This window comes from Megalops cyprinoides, chromosome 7 (assembly GCF_013368585.1).
Source record: "Megalops cyprinoides isolate fMegCyp1 chromosome 7, fMegCyp1.pri, whole genome shotgun sequence".
Lineage (NCBI taxonomy): Eukaryota > Metazoa > Chordata > Actinopteri > Elopiformes > Megalopidae > Megalops > Megalops cyprinoides.
Genome location: NC_050589.1, coordinates 31624693 through 31636332, shown reverse-complemented (window position 1 = coordinate 31636332; position 11640 = coordinate 31624693). Strand labels below are relative to the sequence as shown.

Below are 11640 nucleotides of genomic sequence, written 5' to 3'. Positions count from 1 at the left end.
TTATTCATTTGGCAGACGCTTTTATCCAAAGCGACTAGGTTACAGTTCTTTACAATGTTATCCATTTATACAGCTGGATATTTACTGAGGCAACTGTGGGTTAAGTACCTTGCCCAAGGGTACAGCAGCAGTGTCCCAGCGGGGATCGAACCGGCAACCTTTAGGTTACGAGTCCTGCTCCTTAACCACTATGCTACACTGCTACATCACCGAAATTTATCTTTACTGCACAAAAGTCACTGTACAATGTTTTCTCACAATGACAAGATATTTGGAATGCTTTGTATTCATTTTACAAAGATTGTGACTAGTCTTCGTCCAGATGTGAACAATTTAGTCTTCAACAGAGTCTCCAATAATTGTTGGATTGTTGCCAGAATTCATTGATGTCAGAGATTCTCTCCTCTTCCTTTGTCCCTGTTGGATTACAGTGTTAACCGCTGATATGTTACTACACTGAGTCCGTACATTGTCCTCTTTCTCTTCAATGTACAGAGGAAGTCTCAGATAACAAATGAAAACCAAAATATTTATGTTCTACACTGCTGAGTGTCTGTGTTTCAACATGTGAGGTGGCCAGTCACATGCCTGCTTGCAGGGTACCCAAGATACATACTTCTGTTTGTGTTTTAAAGACCCCAGCTCCTCCACCTCTCTCTCTCTTTCTCCACTCTCTTTGGATGAACAGGCTTGACTGAATGCCCCAGGCAGGAAGTGGTTAACACGGTCCAGATGTGGGGGATCAGGGACCACTACAGCTGGGCAGAGGTGTGGAGAGAACTGGGCCTGCTTGTCTGAATCTTTTATCAGCTGCTTATTTCTCAGAGGTTTCCAGGGACACAAACAATGAGAGAAGAGACAAACCCCCTTTTTTTTCACTGGAGACAGAGAAGAGAGACAGATTTCCTCTCCCTGCACAGGAACCAAGGCTTAGACTCGGACATCCGTTTGACCTGATTTAAAAAACAAATACTCCCAGTCATCAATGGGACTTTTCTAAAAGTAAACATCATGTAATCCTACATATACTATCACATATCTGTTCTATACTGAATATTAAATAGTTTACACCTTACAACGTAGTTCTCTACCTGGAGACAGGTGTTCTCAAAAATGTCTGCAGGGAAGAACATGTCTTCCCTCTAGTGGTAGTAAAGGGAATGGGCGCCTCGAAGTTCAATAAGTCAGAAAGCCAGCGCAATTTCTCTTTTTGTTGTGCTGTCTCATTGTAGTTTGTTTTGTCTGAGCGCAGAGTATTTATTTACTGTCCCTTGAGTGTGTGCTGGTCCCTCTTGCTTTGTAAACACCTTTCATAACATAATTTGTGTCTTGCGGTTCTTCACGTCGTCAGTGTTGAACTGTTATGCAGTGTATGCTACAATAATGAATATTTGTACTGTACGCCCTGTGTAACTATATTTAAATATTCAAATATTTATGAATTACAAGTTTCTTTTAAATATTTATTTCCCCATATTTATCTAGCCTTTTCAATTTTCATTTTTAGCCCATTTTTTCAGGAATGTAACTCACTCATAACATTGTGTCTATGGGAAAAAAAAATCCAGTTCCCAAAGACGTGCTTTACAAATGAGTTTTCAGGAAAGCACTCTTCAGTAAAACAGGAACCTTAACGAGGTGATTTTAACAGGGTGACTGATCATGTAAAGACAAAGAATTTAGAATTTAGTATGGTTGTCTTAAAAACCAGAGGTGCAAGAATCAAAGTATCAAAAGCAGAGATCACGTCCTGCAATTTAATATTGGCTTCCTTTTTAAATCCTGTATGAAACAATTACATAATTAAACTACACACAGACATAGAGCTATCTCCAAGTTTTGGAGATGAATGGTCTCAGATAGCCATGACATAACTGCACGTCTGCATTTCTCTAAGCAATATTGACCAGTCAAGGCTCCTGAAAAACAATCATTTACATGAACAATATAGCTAACGTTTCCAATTTAAAACCATGGAGGACCCTTTTTTTCCACCAGAGGGCACTGCATCCCAAAGACACTCATTGAGGAATGAGCCACGACATACCACCAGGCTGTGTTCCAGTTAGCTTTATTATTACTTCCAGCTTCAAAGAAACAACATATTATCCTGTAAACATTTCAGTGCTTTGCAAGGACAATGGGGTGCGCAGTGGTATTGGCAGGCTTTTTTCACTCACATTACAACATTGCTGGAATGGGCATGGTTTCCCCAATGCACAATGAAGGAGTGCAGACCTCTTTGCTGCAGGAGCTGAGCTAATGTGTAAGACTGGAGGCACCAGGGCAAAGGGGCAACATATTGCCATCCCTTCTCCTTTTCTCCACAATGTCAACATGAGAACTGAGACAGGGCTGCGGAAGGCTGTGAAGATATGAAAGAAGATGAATAAATGCTAAAATGATAAATGCTTGCATTAGCTACAAAAGTGAATACAAGCGGACTGCTGGAGGTGTGAGGCTTGCAGTTACTGTGTATGAAGCGCTGAACCAGAAATGCATAAAGGGACAACAGCCTCTGAGCTCAGAGCAGAGCTGATCCAGGAACCTTACATGTGCCATTATTAAAAGGGCGTCTGTCTCCCAGCCTGTCGGTCTTGGGGAGCTTATGCATAGCCCAGACTGACACACGGTGAGCAGACACACTGTATGCCTTGACATGAGGGAGTGTTTACCTTGGTTTATCATACTGAAGCTCTGTCCCTGTTATGGATTCGGTTCTAGGATGAACAGTGGCTATGTAGTGGCAAGGTGGGGGCAGATATGGAGGGTGCAGTTTTTGGCTCAGGAATTCTCCTTTTCTCTGTTTTCCCCTTTCGTGCTCTTCCCCCTTGGGACTGGAACAAGCATCAGGCTGCACCTCTAAATGTCTCTGTCAAATTCTTTGTCCTTCCTGGACTCCTTCACCACCTGCTTTGGAACAGAGAGAGCTAGTGATAATCAGGTGATGATGTAAAATGCTGCTTCCTATGAGTCAAATATCTCAAATATCTGAACCTGTATAGGAATGGTAATTAGAGCGGGCAGATGTGGAACCTTAATAATCCATGGCATGAATTACAAAATTTGCTTATTGAGAGATCCTCATGTATCATACACATAAATTTCTTTGTTACAGAGCAGTCATGGGTCTGTTTTTTTCCTCTGTGGTTTTTATCTGTACCATTCATTAATTCTTTCACTTCTTAATGTGTATGGTTCAGTGTCTGTGGTTTTTATCAGTACCATGACAAATTTTCCATATACTGACCAGATTCTCTGCAATTGAAGCCTAGATAGAACTAAATAAATCTAATTAGCTCATGATGTGCACTCTGGAAAAGGATGAGGTCTAAAACAGAACATCTACATCTTAAAAATGGCAAAAGCACAGGAACCTCCTGTTGCCAAGGGGAACCTCTTATACATAGGACAGAAAGAGTGCATGATTTGAATGTATGTTCATCATTGAATATCTGTGGTCCCTTCCTTTAAATCACACACCTCCCCATGACAATGACCTCTATGGTTGTTACCTGTGGTATCTTTTAAGTGACTCACCTCCCCATCACAAGTCTCTATAGTCTTTATCAGTACCGTCCTTTTACTGTGTGTATCCGGGGTATGGTCCACGTCTGGGAGAGGAGAGGGACATGGTCACCATGTTAAAGAGACAGAGACCTCAGTAAGCAATGGGATGGAAATTATGCTGTATTAACATGCTGGTAGTGATTATAGGGATGACCCAAGCGTCTGCAAATGTGCAGTTGCCGAGACTATTTGATGGCCCAGAGGGTATGTAAGCAAAATCGAGTTTGCGGAGTTCTTGGACTCACCGGCAGCAGTTCGGATACTCATTGAAGAAAAGTTGTGAATGGGTACAGCGATCCTGAGACAGAGAGAGGCAGACAGATAAAGAGAGAAGATCCAGGTCAGAACATGCTACTAGGCCCCCAGAGCTTGTTTGCATGTGGCTACTGAAATGGTTTTAAACCAGCATGAGATGCATGAACATCTGAACACATGAAGCACATACTGTAGCACAGGGGTGGGCATCCCTGGTCCTGGAGGGCTTCTGGCTTTTGTCCCATCCATTCTTTTAATCTCATTATTGGATCAATTTGTACACTAAATGAATGCAGCGTCCATTAGCAGGGAGAGCTGTTTGGTGTTGTGCCAAGAGAAGAAAACGAAATGCAAAAAGTTCTGTTTTATGGTGCTGACAGGTGGAGAAAAAATAAATTCATATTCATTCTGACTGTCAATATTTATGCAGTATATTTATAATATATGTTTATATATACATGTTATAAAAAGAAGTTTGTTGTATATGACCCTCTCTCCGTATTGATGCCCCTGCCTCCTGTGATGGGAACCTACCGTACTCTTCAGAGCTTCGATCTCACAGGTGAGGGATTGGATTTGCCTCCTGGACTCGTTTGGCTTGTCGCAGCACCTCCGTGTTGCGATTGGCGGAGTCTGTCAGGTCGGTAAACTGCAGAAGAGTAGATACACACACACACACACACACACACAGACGTGCATCAGAAATTGGACATAGACACACAAACATATGATCACACATGTAGGTCATTATGATATTGAATATTACAAAAATGTTTTGTCTTTCTCATCACACTCAGACATATTTGTGTGCCTGTCCCACTGAACAATCATTCCATCTCAAAGTTGTCTTAAATGGAAAGATACCTAAATATCACATTGCATTATACCAAGTATGCCAAACATCACCTTTACTATGAGGCAAAGCGACTGATGTGATAATCTGAATGTCAGATGATACATTTTGCAGTTTTAAAAGGCTTTGAATTATTATGACTTTGACAGACCAGCACACCTATTTAGTCCATAAACTATGAATTTACTGACTTCATAGCTCACTTTCACGGAGGCTGTTACTGCCTGTTTGTGTGTGTATCTCTTTGTGTGCACGTGTATATGTGCATGGATATATAGGTGTGATTGCAAACGTGCTGACGTACTCCTCACCTTGGCCTTGTACCACTCCTGGGCCTCCTGCATGTTCTTGGAGGCGATGGTCTCGTACTGGGCACGGATGTCCCGCAGGGCAGCGGTCAGGTCAGGCTTAGGGCTCTCCATCTCCACATGCAGCTGCTGGCTCTGCACGCTCACCTGGACCTCTTGAATTTCCTGAAGCAGGGTGTGGCAGAGGGCAGAGAATGTTCATTGGTGAGGGACATGCTTTTGATTAGCTGATTGGATAAATTCTGCAGTAGGCATGCTGTCCTGGGTTCCGATTAGAAGGTTTAGGAGCTGTAGATGGTGTGGACACCACGGGCAGGCCGGCAGCGCTCACCTCATCGTGCACCTTTTTCAGGAACTCAATCTCATCCATCAAAGACTCGATCTTGCGCTCCAGCTCCAGGCGGGACAGGGTGGCATCATCCACATCCTGGAGGATACAGCAGATTTGTGCTCTCATAACCAAGGCCGCCACCCCAATGTCGGGGGAATGGGACAGAAATGAAAGAAATGACCATTTAAAGGGAACCTTTCGTTGTTCCCTGAAAAAATGGTCAGTCATTTACCTCATAGTTACCACTGAACATGTGATATTATGGAGCTTGAAATGAATTTGGTGTTTTCTGGAAAATGCCAGTCAGAATTGTAAAAAAGCCTCAGTAAAAGTGTTTAGTTCAGGGGCAGTCACCCTTGTACCTTGAATGCTGGAGATGTTTCAGGGTTATGTTCCACCGATTAATTACATAATTCAATCAATTGTTATGCTAAATTAATGTGGATGACCTGAACACTGAACACCTTGTGGTATCCCGCTTTACTTTAGCCTAATAATCATGTAATCATGTAGTTAAGAGCTCAGATTGGGCTAAAACCAGATACATCTTTTTAACTCCAATAGAGTGGCCTCCTGTTTGTTCAGCTGAACATATGTACACGACAAGTCATTGGTCCTTATGTGACTTGTGAACATTTTGTACATCCAATCAGACACTTCATAGAACCACCTTACATGTAAATGTCTTTTAAAAACAAGTGCCTGTTTTCATGTTTTCCATATTTTGGAATTGAAGAACAGTAATTCAGGCTCAATGCTCTATCCTGGCCTTGTTCTGACTGTTACAGAAGGCTCTGTCATAACAGCGTTGTTTACCTTGCGGAAGAGAACAAGGTTAGTCTCAGCATCTGCTCGTTTCTGAGCCTCATCCTCCAGCCTGCAGGAGAAGATGAACATGTAAGATGTTTGACACTCAGATAGTACATTCACATTTGTTTTAGGTAGCAACAACACAAAAATTCTCTTACAACTCACTTCAAACAGTATGTAATGTAATTGCTCGAACACTGACACACCTGGAGAAAAATGCATTGATCCAAAGCTGGTGTAGAACCTGGCACAGAGATAAGTGCACCTTAGTTCTGATTTTGTTTTATTTTGTGTAAATGCTTCTACGTTCATTCGGTAGCAAGCTTTTTGGCGCAACAGCTGGTGAAAGCCCAACAGACTAGTCTGTCCACTAGCTTTTAACAGACTCAGGAGTAGAGGTCAACAGGGGTCACAGGCAGTTCTGTTGTTCCACACCAGATGTGAACAAAATTTGCCAACCCCCCCTGCCCCTCATGTGAATCTTGCACATGTCCAGTGCTGCTGCTGATTGTCTTCAGTCACAATACTCCCTGCCCCCTCCTTGCTCTTCTCTACACCCAATACAATTCTGCCCTGACTTCTCTCCAAAGCATTTTGGGGGATGGCCTGTACAACTGGCCACATTTACCCCAAATTTCATAACAGTTTGGATTTTTTTAACTCCTACAGTTCAGCTAATACGGTCAGTCTGAGCTGATCATCACTGGGTTGGATAGTTGGAACAACACCAAAAAAATCATCTTTCAAATGTAGTCTGCTTATTGATTTAAGGCTCTTAAAGGATTCTCCCCTGACTCCCTTGGGAGTAAAAGCTAACAGCTGGGTGAGGTTTTTTAACATATAGATAAAAAATGGCGCTGGAAAATCATTAAATGCAAATACAATGGACACAAGAACTACCCTGAAAGGCCATCCATGCATAGGGAAAGGCAGGAATTAAAGGATCTGCAGTAACTCAGTAACTCCCGTTCTGGATCCCTATTAATGCTAATGGGTCGCATCATTAAAGTCAGCTTCATCATGGGCCGCTTAAAATTCATCAACTACAATCAATGACCCACAGCTTTATTCTGTCATCAGTCTCTGACTTGACATCACAAGGAGGTGGCTTCCCTTGTTTAGATGATGGAGATGTGCGTTTCCAAGTTTCAGTCCCTCAATTGTTACGGCGCTAACGACTGATTCTTGGACGTGCATGCACCATCTGTGGAGCCAGTGGAAACGTGGGTGCAGGGGGCCAGAGAGGGGGTGTTTAACTGACTTTTCTCTATGCTCCATACACACAATACACACAGTAAGTGCTGTAGTTGAACGGATTTATAGACATTTACATTAATAGTCCAACTGATAATTCTTTAATAGTATAAGAGTATATGGCTTCATAATGTTTTGGCAGTAATAAAGGTTACAGCTTCAGTAACAAAAAAGCCTCAGTATGCGGTGCATAATAGAATTTTCTTGACATGAATACTTAGTATACAAGATGAATCTCAAAAAAGTAACTTCTACTGTACAAGTATTTCAACTGTTTTGGTTGTATAATGGAAGTAAACGTACATCCTACTCCAGTATAAATAAGTGAACTATTTTCTAAGTGTACTTCTTGAAAGTATATCAAAAGTAAACTAAATGTGTACTATCCAATTTTTAGTATACTTACAGTATACTTTAATAAACTTCTTTATTAAAATGCACATTTTAATTATTAATACACTTAAGTGCACTTCAAAACTGCTACGCTAACAATGTCTTGAAAACATATTTTGAAAGTGTGACAAAAGTACTACTGAGGTAGAAATGTACTTGTAATTAGTACATTTGTGATATATATTTTTTGCACTTATATTTAGCACACAAAACAACAGTGTGCTAGAAATGTACTTGCTGATATTAAAGTAAATTTTTAGTACATTAAAATATACTTTATTTTTACCTGGGTCCCAAAAGCGAATGTGTATATCTAACTGCTTTGATTGGAAGTGACTCAAACTTCAAACTCCTGTCAAAAAGTAACCAAATGAAAGAGTTTACCCTTTCCTTTGCAGCTGCAGAAAGAGCTATGTTTTTTCATCACACCAAGTGCCCAATAGATTTCAGTGATAAGGACATATAGTCCACTCACAAAGGTCCTCTCTCACAAATTGCTGGATGCAGCTACAGATTAAACCCTAGATTTGTGTGCGTTTCCTAAAGAAAAAATGCCATGTGTGGTCGCTTGTTTGAATTATTGACCATATGTGCAAAAGGGTTAATATCACTATTGGCAACCATTCCAGGACACCCTCAAAGAGCGTCCAGAGAGGTAGGATTTAACCCAAAGGAGATCCGTGTCAACGATCCCCAATGTAGCCAGGGTAGATAGAAGAAGAGTGTGGTCCACTGTGTAGGGCAGTCTCTGCGGAATGACCTGCCCTGAAGCCAGACTAAAAAAAAGTCAAGAAAGTTATTTTGGGAGAGAAAGAAGGATAGCTGGTTAGCCACACCTCATTCAAGTGTTTTAGACATAGAGGGAAGGGGAAAGACCAGTCAATACTTCTGGTCCTCAGATGGGTCCAGTGTCCATTTTTTCAGCAGGGGTGTGACTCATGCCTCCTTGAGCACTGCAGGCACACTGTCTGTGGAGAGTGACAGATTGATCAGACAGGTGACGAATAGAATAAGACTGGGAGTGACGGTCTGCAGGAGAGGTGAAGGAATGGGATCCAGGGCATAGGTGGTAGGTCGATGTGATGTAAGGAGATGAGCATCATCAATATCTGAAAGTGGGGAGAATAGGTATAGAAAGGGAGAATAGGAAGAGAAAGGGAGACAAAGTAGTGGTCAGAGAGCTGGAGGGGGGTAACTTTTAGATCTGAGGTGGAGCAGTCCCTCAGGAAGACCAGATCCAGCTGTTTGCCTGCCTGCATTAGTGTGAAGTCAAAGAAGTGGAGCAGTGGGAGGAATCCAGAAGCTTGAGAGGTGTCTTGGTGAATGCTGAAGTCCCCCAATAGGATCAGACAGTTATTATTGATGTGTGTCATAAGAGGTCTGGATTGAGGTCAGTTTTAAAGATCCAGATGATAGAACTGTGAATAAGGTCAATACTAATGCGCCATATGACTGAGCTGCCAATCATTACTATTAGTGTGGAAGGGTGTCTGGACTAAGGTCAAGATTAATGTCCTATCAATAATTAGTTTTTTTTTCCTTCAGTAGTCCAATTTGTTAGGATTGGGAAGACACACACAGCTGGATGAAAAAAACCATGGTGGCGAACCTGAATTTGAATGAGACTTTGGTGACTATTGTTTGTTGCCGTTTGTTTAGACTGCTCAGAGGTTGTTGGAGCACAGAGATTTAGATCATTTATTTAGGCTGTTTGTTTTTGGTAGACAGTGCTTATGTGGGCCTACAATGACCTTAAGTGCTAGGTCAATTTGTTGGTGTTGTTTGTTGTCACTGGGACTCACATGCCTCTGGAGTCAAACATTCCCATTGGTTCCTGGAAGCAGGTCATTTTGTATCCTGTCTGATTGCAGCTTTGGCTCAGAGTAGGATTTTGTTGTCCTCCCTTTTGTTTTCCCCTTTTTCCCTCAGTGAACATCACGTGAAGAACTGAGGTCTTGGCTCTGTGCTGTTGTTTTTAAAAAAACTGTCAAACACCCCACTGCTGTGGCTCCGGTGGGTGTTGGAGCCTAGAAAACAGAACTGCCCTGAGAATTTGTGAGTTCACCTTTGCTATCTTGGATTGGGAGATCTGTCTTGTGCAAGGTTTTGGGGTTTATTTATTTATCTTACCGTCACACACAGCAATAAATTAGGGTCGGCTAGCTATTTCCCTTAAGAGCCAGATATCATCATTTTGTTTTCAGGGAAAGCTAGTTAGTAACAAAATGCGCTCCTCCAGTGCTACCAACTCATATTAGTGTTCAGATGGTGCTTGAAAAATCACCAGATTCCTACACTGCAAAAATAACCAGATTCTTAATGTAGCAGCAACAATAATTCACAAGACTCACATTTCAGAGCTCATTTCAGCTGGTTTCAGTTTATCTGTTCTACTTGAGGCAGAGACCAGGGAGAAAAACCTAGACTTAGTCTAAGTCGGTAGCTATAGAAACAGTATCAAAACATGACATAATATTTTTTTACATTTTTAATATGAAAAAATTACCCAACAGTGCAGTACCCAACAGGTACATTTTTCTGTCATATGTTGGGTTTTGTATTTTATTGCATTTAATTATATATGATATTTTATTTATTATTTTGTAATATTTTATTACCACAGAGAGAGGGCAGTAAAGTACAAATACAACATACTAAAAGAGATACTCCTGAAAATTAAACTGAAGGGATCCCACGGAGTGACATTTGCATGGTATAAACATGGTAAAAACGCTACAATGCTGCGTCTGTGCAAAAAAAGGACATTGATGGCATATGTGCCTGAAGGGAGCGGTTTGGAAAACACATTTGATGAGGGTGTGCTCTTGAATGTAATTTAATATCTCATAGTTACCTGATGATGCCATTGGTCAAGTTTAGACAGAGCCACCTGATGATGTCATTGATGAGGTTTAGATCCAGGTTTAAAATGTGCCACTCAAATAAAGAAAAGTCAGGGCTCTATGGTAAGACCTGTCCCTGTAATGGCAACAATGGCAACAAGGCCTCCTCCAGGGTGGGGGAGATGAGCGTGCTGAGGAGAGCATCCATGTGCTGCTGCTTTCATCAGAGCCACATGATCCACTGGTGTGTTGGTATGTGGTATAACAGGGAAGACAGGTCTCTGCATTCCTTTAACTGGTCACTCATTAAATCTGTGTCTTACATACAACATTGCAGTGCTTGTTTGCATTGCAGTTTGCAATGTGTGTGTGTGTGTGTGTGTGTGTGTGTGTGTACCTGCATGTCAGGAGATCTGTCAGTGTGGTCTAAATTGTTCTGACTGTGGATGAGATGGAGAAAGGACATGAGTGCCAGAGGACAGAGTAAAAAATAAAAAAGAGGGGGTTTTTCATTCATACATTCATTTTCTCACACATTGTGTATTCCACTGCTCTATAAACCCTGACATGCTAAGACACATTGGCATGTGGTGTGGCAGGCCAGTTGTACCAATATGAATAAATGCATTAACACACTTACATGTGCAAACAGGAAGCACACAGAAAGACATGTTGGCATCTGGTGTAACAGGCAAGCTGTACACTACAAAACTGAAAGTGTTTCAGCATTCCATCTTAATCTCCCAGGCAGAGTGCAGACAGTCAAATGGAAGGTCTGTCTGTGTATTCTCACCCTCAGCAGAACAGCTGAAGTTGAACAATGGCCATTCTGTGTCAGGAGTCTCAACTGGTCCAGTGTAGGAGAGAACATTGGGAGCCGCCAGCATAACAGGGTGACAGACTGAGAGCAGGTAAGCACAACTATCACCTTATCTTAATAGCAGGCAAGTACTGTAGTACACTATGGGCTTCAGTGACAGGGGACTTTCCAGAACAGCAGGCAGGAAGAATACTGTGTGTGCC

The 11640-nt window shown here is 41.7% G+C and overlaps 1 pseudogene; it reads right to left on the bottom strand.

Annotated features, from left to right (window-relative positions):
- Window positions 1-3583: 3583 nt before the first annotated feature.
- LOC118780433 lies at window positions 3584-6214 on the bottom strand (annotated as a pseudogene).
- Between the last annotated feature and the right edge of the window lie 5426 nt (window positions 6215-11640).